The 14037-nt window shown below is 49.7% G+C and overlaps 2 protein-coding genes across 2 annotated transcripts in view; one reads left to right on the top strand and one right to left on the bottom strand.

The window, feature by feature from the left end:
* Window positions 1-927, bottom strand: part of LOC144808548 (uncharacterized) — a 271476-nt gene extending 270549 nt beyond the window's left edge. The window contains exon 1 of the mRNA XM_078673646.1: window positions 852-927. The gene's annotated coding sequence lies outside the window, so the exon portion shown is untranslated. The remainder of the gene's footprint in view (window positions 1-851) is intronic.
* Window positions 928-1359: 432 nt separating this feature from the next.
* Window positions 1360-14037, top strand: part of LOC144809589 (uncharacterized) — a 205140-nt gene continuing 192462 nt past the window's right edge. The window contains exon 1 of the mRNA XM_078673727.1: window positions 1360-1498. The gene's annotated coding sequence lies outside the window, so the exon portion shown is untranslated. The remainder of the gene's footprint in view (window positions 1499-14037) is intronic.

The following is a 14037-nucleotide window of genomic DNA, read 5'->3' on the forward strand; positions in this document are numbered from 1 at the left end:
CGAACTAGACCCGAACCGAATCAGGTATCAGAGCGCTTTACATTTTTTCCAGTTACGTTACATTTTATGTTTTCCAGTTACTTTCATTTTAGGCACGGGGAGATTAAGTGATTTGCCCAGAATCACAGGAGGTTTTGGCGTCGTTACCGAGACTCGAACCGAGTTCCCCAGGTCCGAGGTCGAGCGCCCTAGGCGTTCAGCTCCTCTCTCCAACGCCTTCCCAGTGTGTTCTTGTGGTCTGAGAGTCTGCCATTTATTGCAGTAATACTCTTGTACCTGTGTTTGGTTCTCTTTTGTAACATGCACACGTCTCTTTTCTCTTGTAACACACTGTTTGCACCTCTCACATTTTGTTTGCTTTTGATACTTGCACAAGTGACACCATTGCCTACGTAACGTTTGTTCTTGTGCTGAGTGTCTAGCATATATTGCAGTTCTACACCTCTAAATGTACTTTGTTTTGTTTTGTAACCTGCACACTTGTCTCTTTTGACTCCTGTAATGCACCGTTTGCTCCTCTTGTATTTAGTTTGCTCACGATTGTCACTTTTGCCTCATTTATGTACCGTTTGCTTTTGTTTTTTTTGTTCACTTGTCATGTTCTCTTGTATCTGTTCTGTTCCTTTTGTGAAGCCTCCGACGCCTTCGGGTGAAGTCCGCGCGAGAGAAAAACGCAAAAATAAAATAAAATAAAATAAAATAAATAAAAAATAAATAGATTCCCAGTCCCGCTCCCCCCTCCTCCCCCTCAGGCTCCTCTCACACCTCCTCCCCGCCCCTCCTTTCTCTCCTCCTGCCCTCAGGCCCCCCCTCGCCCCCTCACCGGCCCCCCCCCCCGGCTCCTCCCTCACCTGCGGCTCGTCGGGCCCTGGGAGCGCAGAGTCAGCTGGAGCTCTGGACTCTGGAGCTCATCGCACCCCCACGCTTTCACAGCAGCCAATCACAGCGCAGGGAGAAAACACCGCGCCCAATCACAGCAACGTGAGGTCAGGCGCAGCAGCGTCAGAGCATTACTGCTTCCGGGTGGCAAGGGGCAGAGCCAGCTCGGCCGGAAGTCAAGGGGAGGAAGCCGTCTGTTTACACCCAGGAGGGCAGCGCCGCGCGGCCTCTTTCACTCTCCCGACTCTGTGCGGATGAATGTCTTATTGCCCTAAAAAGTCCGCGTGTGCCCTCCTAGGGTGTCGCATGTGTGTCCCCAGCCCTGGAGGACAGACGGACAGACGGGGTTGGCTGCAGCCTCTCCTCTTTGGGCTCGTGCAGCCCATCACTCTTCTTGCGTGGGCGGGGCCTGTTTGCGGTTGTTTTTCATGAGTTCACTGTATTTCCGGGGTGGGGCGTGAACGGTTATTCCCCATTGCAGATGTCGGTGTCCGGTCCCAGCCTGCAGGAGGCTGGAGGGGGGGCAGGTGAGGGAGCAGGGGGCGGGGCGGATGCAGGCCCTGGAGAGACCCTCTGTGCACACCAGGCTCAGCTCACCTCTGGCTGAGGCCCTCAGGCTGTGAGTAGAGCTGGGCTTCCCAAGCTACAGGGACCATGACACCATTTTTAGAATAACAAATGGTCAGGACCCTCCTAACTTTCTTGGACATGAGGCGCAAAATTTTTAGGTCGAGCCTAAAGTCAGCGCCCATGCTGCAAGTGCCGCAAGCGCGGGGCCGGAGTGCCGCAAGCGCGGGGCCGGAGTGCCGCAAGCGCGGGGCCGGAGTGCCGCAAGCGCGGGGCCGGAGTGCCGCAAGCGCGGGCCGGAGTGCCGCAAGCGCGGGGCCGGAGTGCCGCAAGCGCGGGGCCGGAGTGCCGCAAGCGCGGGCCGGAGTGCCGCAAGCGCGGGGCCGGAGTGCCGCAAGCGCGGGGCCGGAGTGCCGGAGTGCCGCAAGCGCGGGGCCGGAGTGCCGCAAGCGCGGGGCCGGAGTGCCGCAAGCGCGGGGCCGGAGTGCCGCAAGCGCGGGCCGGAGTGCCGCAAGCGCGGGGCCGGAGTGCCGCAAGCGCGGGGCCGGAGTGCCGCAAGCGCGGGCCGGAGTGCCGCAAGCGCGGGGCCGGAGTGCCGCAAGCGCGGGGCCGGAGTGCCGCAAGCGCGGGGCCGGAGTGCCGCACGCGCGGGGCCGGAGTGCCGCACGCGCGGGGCCGGAGTGCCGCAAGCGCGGGGCCGGAGTGCCGCAAGCGCGGGGCCGGAGTGCCGCAAGCGCGGGGCCGGAGTGCCGCAAGCGCGGGGCCGGAGTGCCGCAAGCGCGGGGCCGGAGTGCCGCAAGCGCGGGGCCGGAGTGCCGCAAGCGCGGGGCCGGAGTGCCGCAAGCGCGGGCCGGAGTGCCGCAAGCGCTGGGCCGGAGTGCCGCAAGCGCGGGGCCGGAGTGCCGCAAGCGCGGGGCCGGAGTGCCGCAAGCGCGGGCCGGAGTGCCGCAAGCGCGGGGCCGGAGTGCCGCAAGCGCGGGGCCGGAGTGCCGCAAGCGCGGGCCGGAGTGCCGCAAGCGCGGGGCCGGAGTGCCGCAAGCGCGGGGCCGGAGTGCCGCAAGCGCGGGGCCGGAGTGCCGCAAGCGCGGGGCCGGAGTGCCGCAAGCGCGGGGCCGGAGTGCCGCAAGCGCGGGGCCGGAGTGCCGCAAGCGCGGGCCGGAGTGCCGCAAGCGCGGGGCCGGAGTGCCGCAAGCGCGGGGCCGGAGTGCCGCAAGCGCGGGGCCGGAGTGCCTTGTGTTACCTGCAGGTCAAAAGTTAACATTTTCGAGTTCCAGCATGAGGGACCTTGATGCCTCAGCTGATTAGAGAGGGGCTAAAATATCTGAGGATAAAAGGAGAGAAATATAATTGACAATGAGATCTCCCAAGCCATATACCGAGAATAGGGCTATAAAATATAACGTCATGAGTAATATTATAATGTGAAGGGAAAATCCTAAACAAAACAAAAAATAATAATATGAACATTACAAAAAGAAATATATGGATAGAGCAACAAATTGATATTTACCTCCCCCATAGATCATCCGAAGCTTCCTCAACCCACTACCCGTTATCCTGAGTCGGGGGTGAGCTCAACAAAATAAAGAACAGCACGGGGAAGGGATTTTCCTTTTCATTTTAAGGTATGTACAGGATTGTACCAATAGCCAAAGTACAGAGAAATTTGAAAATCCTAAATCCCTATAAAGATGTATATTGGTATTGTAGGGTCCCCATTCAAACAATTGGCTAAGATAATGGTCTGAAGTCCCCATATCCGGAGGGCAAACCACGAGACGTAAGGGCAAGTGAACACCCCCTACGGTAATATATATTCTAATTTGACATTCTTTGAGGAACGAATTTTAGTGACATGATTGTATGTAAAATTGCAACACGGATAACTCATGATCTGGTAACACATATCCCTGTGTATTCTACTATTAGACTCTACGTAATCTTCTATGATAGATCGAGTCTTAAGTCCACTTGAACGAGGAAACGGCTATAACCCAACAAAAAAGATTTAGATCCTCTAACCTAAGGTTAGTAAGGTTGAATGAATGGTGTGACTGAGTGTACAAAAAAACTGGTCATTGACTACGTTATAACGGAGGTTGTTTTAAATCTGCTATCATGAGGGTAACCCCTGTTACCACTGGGGTAACACTATAATATATAAGGCTGTGTTATAAGTAGATGTGTCTAAATGGTACATGTACAACTCCACACTTAGCAATGATGTTTAACATAGATAACATAGCCAATTTTAATTAATATCCCAGGTCTTCTGTGTTCTACTAGCGCCGGGACACCTCCCCGTGAGGTAGCTGTCGCGCTTTACAAAACCCAGTATTACTATTATTATTATAAGTAAGTGACGATACGATAAGGGAACTTCCTGTTTCAACTTGGGTAACATCAGAACACACATTGTGATCATAGACGTAGATATGTCCAGAATGTAATTGTACAATCCTACATTTAGGAGGGACATCGAGCTCAGATAAGCAGATGACCTTGTAATTGAATTCCAAAAGTTTCCATGTATTGATTGGTCCTTTTCTAACACACAGGAAGGATCCCTGTCTTTAACCCCAAACGATTCCAAATTGTCCTGAGGAAGGTGTGCCAACATCCAAGGGCAGTTACACCGAAACGCGTCGACGCTTTTTTTTCTTGTAGAATTCAAGCCCAGGAAATCCTTGCTATCTTGCACATTGTAACATGGGATTAATGTCTAAAGTACTGTAAGGGCGTTTTGAATCTCAAAATCTGTAACAACAATAGATGTTGTCTTTGAATAGGGGTTTTGCTTTCTTTTTATTTTACTATAGAAAGTACGTGTATGTTTTAAACAATGTTTATTAATTTTGATAGGACTATGTTGACACCTTAGAATATGTATTCTTTTCCCTGTTTAATCTCTGTATAACAACGTATATGTTTTAATATTGTTTTTATTGACTGCACAATATAATGATTTTGTCTTTGTATGTATTATGAATTTGATTTTGTAATGAATTCCTTCTCTTTTATCCATACATTTTTAATAAAAAAGACTGTGAACGGTATAAATTAGTTTGTGACCAGTGATTCAAATTTTACCTGTAGTATGAAGTGTGAGTGAAACAGCTATTCGCTAAATCACCCTTTCCAGGGATCTCTTTATTTGACTTGTCTGCAGTACCCTGTTCCCTGGAACTTGTGGGGTCTTCTCTCTTATTGTTGACTAGTAATAACACTGGAACAGCACGGGTCAGGTTAGTAATAACACTGGAACAGCACGGGTCAGGCTAGTAATAACACCGGAACAGCACGGGTCAGGCTAGTAATAACACTGGAGCAGCACAGGTCAGGTTAGTAATAACACTGGAACAGCACGGGTCAGGTTAGTAATAACACTGGAGCAGCACGGGTCAGGTTAGTAATAACACTGGAACAGCACGGGTCAGGCTAGTAATAACACTGGAACAGCACGGGTCAGGTTAGTAATAACACTGGAACAGCACGGGTCAGGCTAGTAATAACACTGGAACAGCACGGGTCAGGTTAGTAATAACACTGGAACAGCACGGGTCAGGTTAGTAATAACACTGGAACAGCACGGGTCAGGCTAGTAATAACACTGGAACAGCACGGGTCAGGTTAGTAATAACACTGGAGCAGCACAGGTCAGGTTAGTAATAACACTGGAACAGCACGGGTCAGGTTAGTAATAACACTGGAGCAGCACAGGTCAGGTTAGTAATAACACTGGAACAGCACGGGTCAGGCTAGTAATAACACTGGAACAGCACGGGTCAGGTTAGTAATAACACTGGAACAGCACGGGTCAGGCTAGTAATAACACTGGAACAGCACGGGTCAGGTTAGTAATAACACTGGAACAGCACGGGTCAGGTTAGTAATAACACTGGAACAGCACGGGTCAGGCTAGTAATAACACTGGAGCAGCACAGGTCAGGTTAGTAATAACACTGGAGCAGCACAGGTCAGGTTAGTAATAACACTGGAACAGCACGGGTCAGGTTAGTAATAACACTGGAGCAGCACAGGTCAGGTTAGTAATAACACTGGAACAGCACGGGTCAGGTTAGTAATAACACTGGAACAGCACGGGTCAGGTTAGTAATAACACGGAGGCAGCACGGGTCAGGTTAGTAATAACACTGGGCTGTGCAGGTCAGGTTAGTAATAACACGGGGCCTGCACGGGTCAGGTTGGTAATAACACGGGAGCTGCACGGGTCAGGTTAGTAATAACACTGGAACAGCACGGGTCAGGTTAGTAATAACACGGAGGCAGCACGGGTCAGGTTAATAATAACACGGGGGCAGCACGGGTCAGGTTAGTAATAACACGGGGCTGTGCAGGTCAGGTTAGTAATAACACGGAGGCAGCACGGGTCAGGTTAGTAATAACACGGGGGCAGCACGGGTCAGGTTGGTAATAACACGGAGGCAGCACGGGTCAGGTTAGTAATAACACTGGGCTGTGCAGGTCAGGTTAGTAATAACACGGGGCCTGCACGGGTCAGGTTGGTAATAACACGGGAGCTGCACGGGTCAGGTTAGTAATAACACTGGAACAGCACGGGTCAGGTTAGTAATAACACGGAGGCAGCACGGGTCAGGTTAATAATAACACGGGGGCAGCACGGGTCAGGTTAGTAATAACACGGGGCTGTGCAGGTCAGGTTAGTAATAACACGGAGGCAGCACGGGTCAGGTTAGTAATAACACGGGGGCAGCACGGGTCAGGTTAGTAATAAGACGGGGCCTGCACGGGTCAGGTTGGTAATAACACAGGAGCTGCACAGGTCAGGTTAGTGATAACACTGGAGCAGCACGGGTCAGGTTAGTAATAACACGGGGGCAGCACGGGTCAGGTTAATAATAACACGGGGGCAGCAAAGGTCAGGTTAGTCATAACACAGGGGCTGCACGGGTCAGGTTGGTAATAACACGGGGGCTGCACGGGTCAGGTTGGTAATAACATGGGGGCAGCACGGGTCAGGTTGGTAATAACACGGGGGCTGCACGGGTCAGGTTGGTAATAACACGGGGGCTGCACGGGTCAGGTTCGTTTTCCAGGCTGGGAGGAATTGCTCCTTCCTCTATTAAAACGAGTGGTGCCAACAAGGCTGCCCTATTGTGCCCCAACAATAAAACAGGGAGATAAGACGACCTTGAACTGACCATCACCCCAGCACTGTGGGTGTCCATGTTTACCCATAAAAGAGGGAGGGATGTCTGAGAGCAATGGAGAATGGAGGACGACGGAATAACACGTAACGCCTCACCTTTCCAGGTGACACCACGGTCTTCTGCTCTGCCTCCTTATTCACGTTCCTAAACGTTCGGTTTATTGTCTAAATATCTTCCCATATACTCCATGTAATAAAACTATGAAGAAGGTGTGACGGAATGGGGTTGAATTGTTGGCCCTGTGACTGAAAGGTTGTGGGCATCTGCAGCTTGTGTGTGGTGAAGAAAATGAATGCCTACCTCCGAGCACTGCGAGGCTCAGAGAGACTTATAATCAGCAAAGTAACTAGAGCTCATGTAAAGCTCTCCAAAGCTTTCGGGGAGAGTTTGAGCTGTATAAAACCACAAAAGTGTGTGCCTGTTTCTTTGGTAGAGAATATGTTTAGGTTTAACTGAGGCACATTAAGATACAGCGACTTGCATTGGATCATTAACCACAGAAACCTGATGGGAATTTCACCTGACCACTTACAAATTGTTTCCGAAGCAAACATTTGCTTCTTCTGCGGTTTGGACAGTGCACGTTTTGTTTTGAAATCACATTCTGGCAATGCTGCATCCCAGACCTGGAAAGTATAATGTAATAATGCTTAGAGAGGGTTGTTGTCTAGGCTTTCCTCACCATATGTGTGTTTTTCTCTGGTACCGGAGTTCCTGTCAGGCGGCAAGTCAAGTGAAGACTGTATTTGAACCCCCCCACCCCACCCAAGAAGACTGGTAGATGGGAGAGGAGGGGGGAATTTGTGGGGCGTGTGTTTGGTTGTCTTCCCTCCTTTTTGGGTTGAGCCTTCTAGGCAGCGCATACTCTGACTATTGCTAGGCATATTGTGTTTTAAGATTGAAAACAAATAGTCCTAATTCATTACAGGATGAGGTACTTATCTGACCGTAGATAATCCTCTCAGGCTGGGGCCTGTGCAATCCTTCTTGGTTTAGCGGGTAGCAAAACACTGCTATGTGCTCGATTCTGCTCCACACCAGAATACCCGAGTGACAAGCCCCGAGCACTTCCAGGGTGGGGCTTAAATCCTCTGTCCGGTGGCATGACCAGTCTCCTCTGATGATTCTGGGATATGTAGTTTGTGCCAAATCATTCATTCCGTGCAGTGTATGTTATGCCCCATGTGCCCATTTCTGCCTGCCCATGACACCAGCCAACCCTTAAGGGCTGTGTGGTGGAACACAGGACATTACAATAGCTCTCTTTACTAATAAGTACCCCAGTGCCACCCACTTTTGTTCTATTTCTGTTAGATCTGTGGCCTCCCATATGTTCAGGATCCCCAAACCTGGCGTCAAATTGATTTGTTTCCCTAACGTGTCCCTCATTTTTTTTTTGGCTCCGTTGTCCCATAGGGGGCATATCGCGGGGCAGTTCCAAAGGATATGGTAATAAGTGCCATCCTGACCACATCCTCTGAGACATAGTGCGTCTGTCCAGCAGCCTATCTTAGCGAGAAGTACCCCCGAGAGATAGAAGCGAAGTAGGATTTTTAGTTGGATAAGACGAAAGCGATGATTTATCGCCGTTTCCTTAGGGGACATTAATGCCGTCTGCCAATCTTCATCGTTTATGGGCCCTACGTCTACCTGCCACTGGCTCCGGAGAGTCTGGAAGGAATCAGGCAAATTATTACCGAGCTTGCGATGTGTGCAGGACACCGCCTTCATTAGGAGCGGTTCTGAAAGTAGGCAGTCCTCTAAAGGAGAAGAGTCTGGTATGGAGGACAAAGCAGGGATATTGGTCTGAAGGGCATGCCTAATTTGCAAATATCGAAAAATTTCTCCTGGAGCAAGGTTGTGTTTAGTTTGCAGCTCTTTAAAGGTGAGGAGTTTGCCTCTGTGTATCAAGTCACCAATATTTGTTATACCGATAAAGTCCCATTTATCGAACCCCACGTGGTGGCAGAGTAGCCCTAATTTCTGCATGGACCAGAGCGGCATGGATTTCGTGAGTTTATCTGCCTATCCTAGACGTTTAGTTGCTTGGTGCCAGATGGCCACTGTCTGCGACATGGGTCCAAGGTACCGGCCCTTACGGACCTTACTATAAAGGGCGCCCAAATAGCCCTCCCTCCCTGTCTGGTACTTCTCTAGGTGACAGGCCGGATTCGACAGGGAACCGTGAATCCAGTGGTTTGAGGCTACCAACTGTGTGGCCCAGTAGTACAAGCGGAGGTCAGGAAGGGCGATTCCCCCATCGTACCACCCCTTCGGCAGCTTGTGGAGGGCAATGCGAGGTGTTTTGCTGTCCCACAACAGAGTCCAGATCTCTCCCTCTATAGCGGTGAAGTATGTGTCGGCAATGGGGAATGGGCAATTCTGGAGGGCATCTTAAAATCTAGGGAGTGCAAGCATTTTAAATAAGGCTGCTCTTCCTGGAAGGAACAAGGGCAGTGTTCTCCAATGTTGGACATCCTCTTGCAGTCGTCGGAGGGGGTCAAGAAGATTCTGATCGTAGAATATTTTGGAGTCCGAAGTAATATGAATCCCTAAGTATTTAAAACCTTCGGTAGTTACTTCAATTTCATATCCACGCAGTAATTTGGGTGGGTGGCCATGTAGTGCATGGATGACCTTAAACTTTTTGCAGCTTAATACGAAGCTCACTCAGTCTGGTCGGCAGGCTGGTAGCCATCAGAATTACCACCCCAATCCTCCCATCCCCCTACCCCACCCCCTTCAAAATGTAAAGAACCTAGGAGTTCTCTTGGATGATAATCTCTCCATGAGTGAGCATGTTAAAAGCATCTCTGGAACCTATTTTGGCCTAATGCGAATATTTAAGAAAGTTTCTCAATTGACCCCTCTACAGGCCAGGACATCTCTAGTCCAAGCCCTGTTAATAAGTTGCATCGATTATGAAAATGCCTTATTGGTGGGAATAGATGAAAGCCTCCTTGCTAGGTTCCAGGTGATGCAGAACACAGTTGCCCACCTCATCCTGAACCCTCCTCCTTGCTCTTCGTTGCAGCCCACGCTACGCTCCCTTCATTGGCTAGCTCCTAAAAACGTGCCCTTTTCAAACTTCTTTGTGTATTCTGTAAAATTCTACACGGATACAGACTCTGTTACTGCAAAAACAAATTGCAGCCGTATATTCCTGTCTGTCAGCTTTGATCCTGCAGTCCATTATTACGCCCAAAACATATCCGAATGACCTGGTTTGTGAGCCGCTTCTCTTCATTCCTAGCCTCGCATTGTCCATCCGCGCCTGTTCTGATCCCACTCTCTTTTGAAAACTTGGCTATTCAACCAGTAATCTTGGCATCGCACAGTGAAATGCCCCTTGCTTCCCTGGCACCCCTCTAGTTGAATGAGCTTAAATAGATCGTCCAGATAAGGGTGGAGCTGAACCACCTTCTTCGAAGAATGGCTCCGACAGAGCTAAAGGCTTGGTGAATACCCTAGGAGCGGCCTTTAGACCTAATTATGATTTATTTTCATGAGTCAGGAACGCTGATTTTCCTTTGAAACACTGAATGTTTGGAGTCGCCACTTGAAGACTTGGGTTGAAATCATGACTTGTTTCGATGCAGGCTCGAACTTCTCATTCCTCCTACGTTCATAGGGCCGCTTACTCTGTGAAGAATCCTTGCACTCAAAGTAGAAGGGTTCTGTATGCTTTTTACTTATATGTTTAAAAGTCTTATTGATTTTCAGCAAAAAAAGGAAGACCTGGCGTAAGACATATCTGAGCTCATACTTGTCGTTAAAAGGAAAATTAACATTATAACAAAGCTCCCCTAGAACTTCCAATCCCCCCTCCTAAAAACCCATCCCCCGGGGCCTATTTTGTGTGTGTGTGTGTGTGTGTGTGTGTCTGTCTGTCTGTCTGTCTCACATCTACTTGAGTTGTAACCGGTGAGGCCTCCATAAGTCCCAAGAGCCTCAAGCACTTTGGGCATGTCAGTTTGCAGAATTCGGAGGTTAGTAATGATGGAAACGGTTTCCAAAGCTTTAGCAACAAGGTCCTCTGGTTAGAGAGGGAAAGAGAGATGCGTTACATGCCCGGTATGTCCCATATGCGGTGTATCCATCCCACATGGGTAGGAAGTCGCACGGACCCCAGAGAGCCAATATATTCTAGAGAGTCGCTCCCAGTGCCAATCCTAGCTGATGACCCCTTTGTGATTTAAGCGGAAATGTAAGGGTGTTGGGTAAGCCTAGGAGAGTGCAGCTGGGAAGCGGGGTAGTTGTTTATTGAAGTGGGCGTCCATATCATCAAGTACCTGCGTCCAGTAGGTAGTGATTTTAGAACCATCCCATAGCAGGTGAGTCAGAGTGCCAAGGGAACCACAGTCCCGCCCCTACGACAGACGGATTCCCTCTGTGGAGGCTTGGAGGTGTGAGGTGCCAATAGATAGCTATTTTAGTGGCTGTCTCAGTGCTTGCTACGGTGCGAGCTGTGTGGTGAGCTCAATAGTAAATGTCCTCCCATTCCCGCTACAAAAGTTAAGGGAGGGCGAAGACGTGAGTCAGAGGATTTGGATAACAGCCACTTCTCGAAAGGAGTGAGAAGGCGCTGCGTCTGGTGTCTAACCACTGGGTGCATCATCCAGTGTCTAATCTGATGGTATCGGTAGCGTTCCGTTTCAGCGAGCACCAGTTTTAAGCAAAAGTCCTCGAAGTTCATGGGGTCAGTCTTGTCAAAGAAATGACCAATAGATCAATGGCTTTCCTGAGCCCACTGGGTAAAAGGCCTGGGTTGAAATCTGGATTGCCCACTATAGGTGTTGGCGGCAAGGAAAATGTGGTTAAAGCTCTTTTCTCGGGCACTCTAACCCATGCCGCAAGGTGGGCTCATGTGACGGGCGACAGGTAGGGGCTTTTAGGGTGCGCCGATTTGGGAAGGAAAGGGATATAGTCCATAATAATTGCCTTGCTACCGCCCTGTCCATAAAAAGCCAATGTTTTTCAGATTTGGGGCGGGACCACTCCACAAATGTCTTCAGCTGTACCCCTCAGAAATACTCCCGCAAATTCAGCACCCCAATACCTCCCTTCCTCAGGGGTCTGTGTCATAGGTCGACCGCTCTAGCCGTTAGACCACATTCTCTCACCAACCTTAAAGCGCTCCGCCTGCGAAAATGAGTTGAGTTCATAAAGACCGGTAAAGAAGTCAGGGAGTCTTCCATCGTCACTACAACATCTTCTGCTTATAAATTGAGCGTATGCTTGTCTCCCTCAAAACGTACCCCAAATATGTGGGGGTTGTAGTGCTTGCAAGTTCTGCTGAGTCACCACAGGGTGGTGCAGTAGCATGTCTCTAAGGTGCCAGAATCTAGCTAGGGGCGAGAAGAGGGAAGAGAAAGTTCTAATGTTCTAATTCCTTTATTGAAAAAGGCTGGAGCAGACATTACCAACTTGTCTAACTTCAGGCCAATTTCTCTGCTTCCTATCCTATCGAAGATCCTGGAAAGGCACATTAACACACAACTTACACATCTGGTGGAGAGCTCGGGTTTTCTACATCCGTCCCAGTCAGGCTTTAGAGCTCAGCATTCGACTGAAACCACATTCCTAGGAGTCACCGAGAGCCTACGACACAGTGTCGATCGCGGAGAAACATCCGCCCTTATCCTTCTCGATCTAAGTGCGGCGTTCGACACTGTGTCTCACTCCATCCTCCTCGCGACTCTTCGGTCCCTGGGAGTAGAAGGTGCGGCTCTTGCCTGGATAGCCTCTTTTCTAAAAGACCGCACGTTTCAGGTATTTTCCGCCTCTGCCTCTTCTACAACTTATCCCTCTGCGTATGGTGTGCCTCAGGGGTCGATACTCAGTCCCTTATTATTTAACATTTATGTAAGACCGTTGGCTACTATTGTGGAGGAGGCAGGTCTTACACTGTACTCTTACGCCGACGACTCGCAGATCATTTTTTCTCTCTCTAATAAAGAGTGCAATAAAACCTCTGCCCTGAAAGAAGGTTTGATCTGTGTCTCTAAATGGATGAAGAGTCATTTTTTAAAGCTCAACGGTGACAAAACCGAGGTTGTGATACTAGGCAGAAATAAGGATCTCTGGGGCCCCCACCATTGGCCCTGTGACATGGGCCCCACCCCGCAACCGGTAACTGTAGTTCGCAACCTCGGGTTTCTCATCGATGAGAAACTCACAATGAGACAGCAGGCTGTAAAGGTGGCATCCATCTGTTTCGCCACCTTGAGATGGCTACAGAAGATCCTGTGGATGTTGCCCCTTTCCACACGAAGAACGGTAGTCCAGGCGTTGGTTGTTTCCCGCCTGGACTATGGCAACGTCCTATATATTGGATCCGACCAAACAACCATAAGAAAACTTCAGGTTGTGCAGAACGCTGCTGCCCGCCTTCTCTGTAACGTCCCTAGAAGATCTTCTGCTTCTGCAGCGCTTCGTGATCTTCATTGGTTAAAAATCCCAAACAGAATAAAATTTAAAGCCCTGTGTCACGTTTTTAAAATTAAACACGGCTCAGCTCCTAATTACCTTCAGAACTTGATCCAGGCTTATAAGCCCAGTCGAACTTTAAGATCATCACTTCATGGTGACTTTTCCGTCCCCAGATTTAGACTGGCAAAAATGGGAGGCCGTTCTTTTTCTCACTTAGGTCCAAAATTCTGGAATACTCTTCCTGTGTCCCTAAAGACAGAAACCAGTCTTTTTCATTTCCGTAAGGGACTTAAAACTTGGCTTTTTCAGCAGTAATATGTAGCCTTGTAAAAATCAGCTCGCCAGTCTTTCTTCTTTAGTCTATCCCTGAGCGCCGGGAAACCCACTGAGGGTAGCTGCGCGCTTTAGAAGTTTAAATAAATAAATAAATGTCACCGCTGAACGATCCGATAGTACGTGGGATAGTATCTCAGCATGTTGGGTATGGGATATGATGCTCTGAGTGCCCAGGAAGAAATCAATCCTTACGTATGTTTTATGGGAGCGGGAATTAAAGGGGTATTCTCTGGCTGAGGGGTGTAATATTTACAAGATGTCCCCCAAATCTGTTTTGACCAGTACTTATACCCCCCTCTCTAGAGAGTGCCCAAGTTTGGCCCTGTTGGCCCGGTCTGTCAATAGTGTAACAAAAGCAAGATTCAGGTCTCCTCCCAGCATTAACATTCGCGCAGTTGACTGGGTGAGCCTCCTGTGCAAGTGTGGGAGCCAAACCTGAAGGAGTGGGCAGCAACCTACCCCTGATCTCTGGCTGTTTGGAGCCTATCTTTCCGGGGACCCCTGCGAATTGAGAGGACTGAGATGGGAAGAGCTGAAGGGGAAACGCCCTGGAACAAAGAATGGGGGGTGTCTCTAGGAAAGATAGGAGTCTCTTGGAGAAGACACATTTGGGCACCAGAGTGCTCCAGGT

This window comes from Lissotriton helveticus, chromosome 1_1 (assembly GCF_964261635.1).
Source record: "Lissotriton helveticus chromosome 1_1, aLisHel1.1, whole genome shotgun sequence".
Taxonomy (NCBI): domain Eukaryota; kingdom Metazoa; phylum Chordata; class Amphibia; order Caudata; family Salamandridae; genus Lissotriton; species Lissotriton helveticus.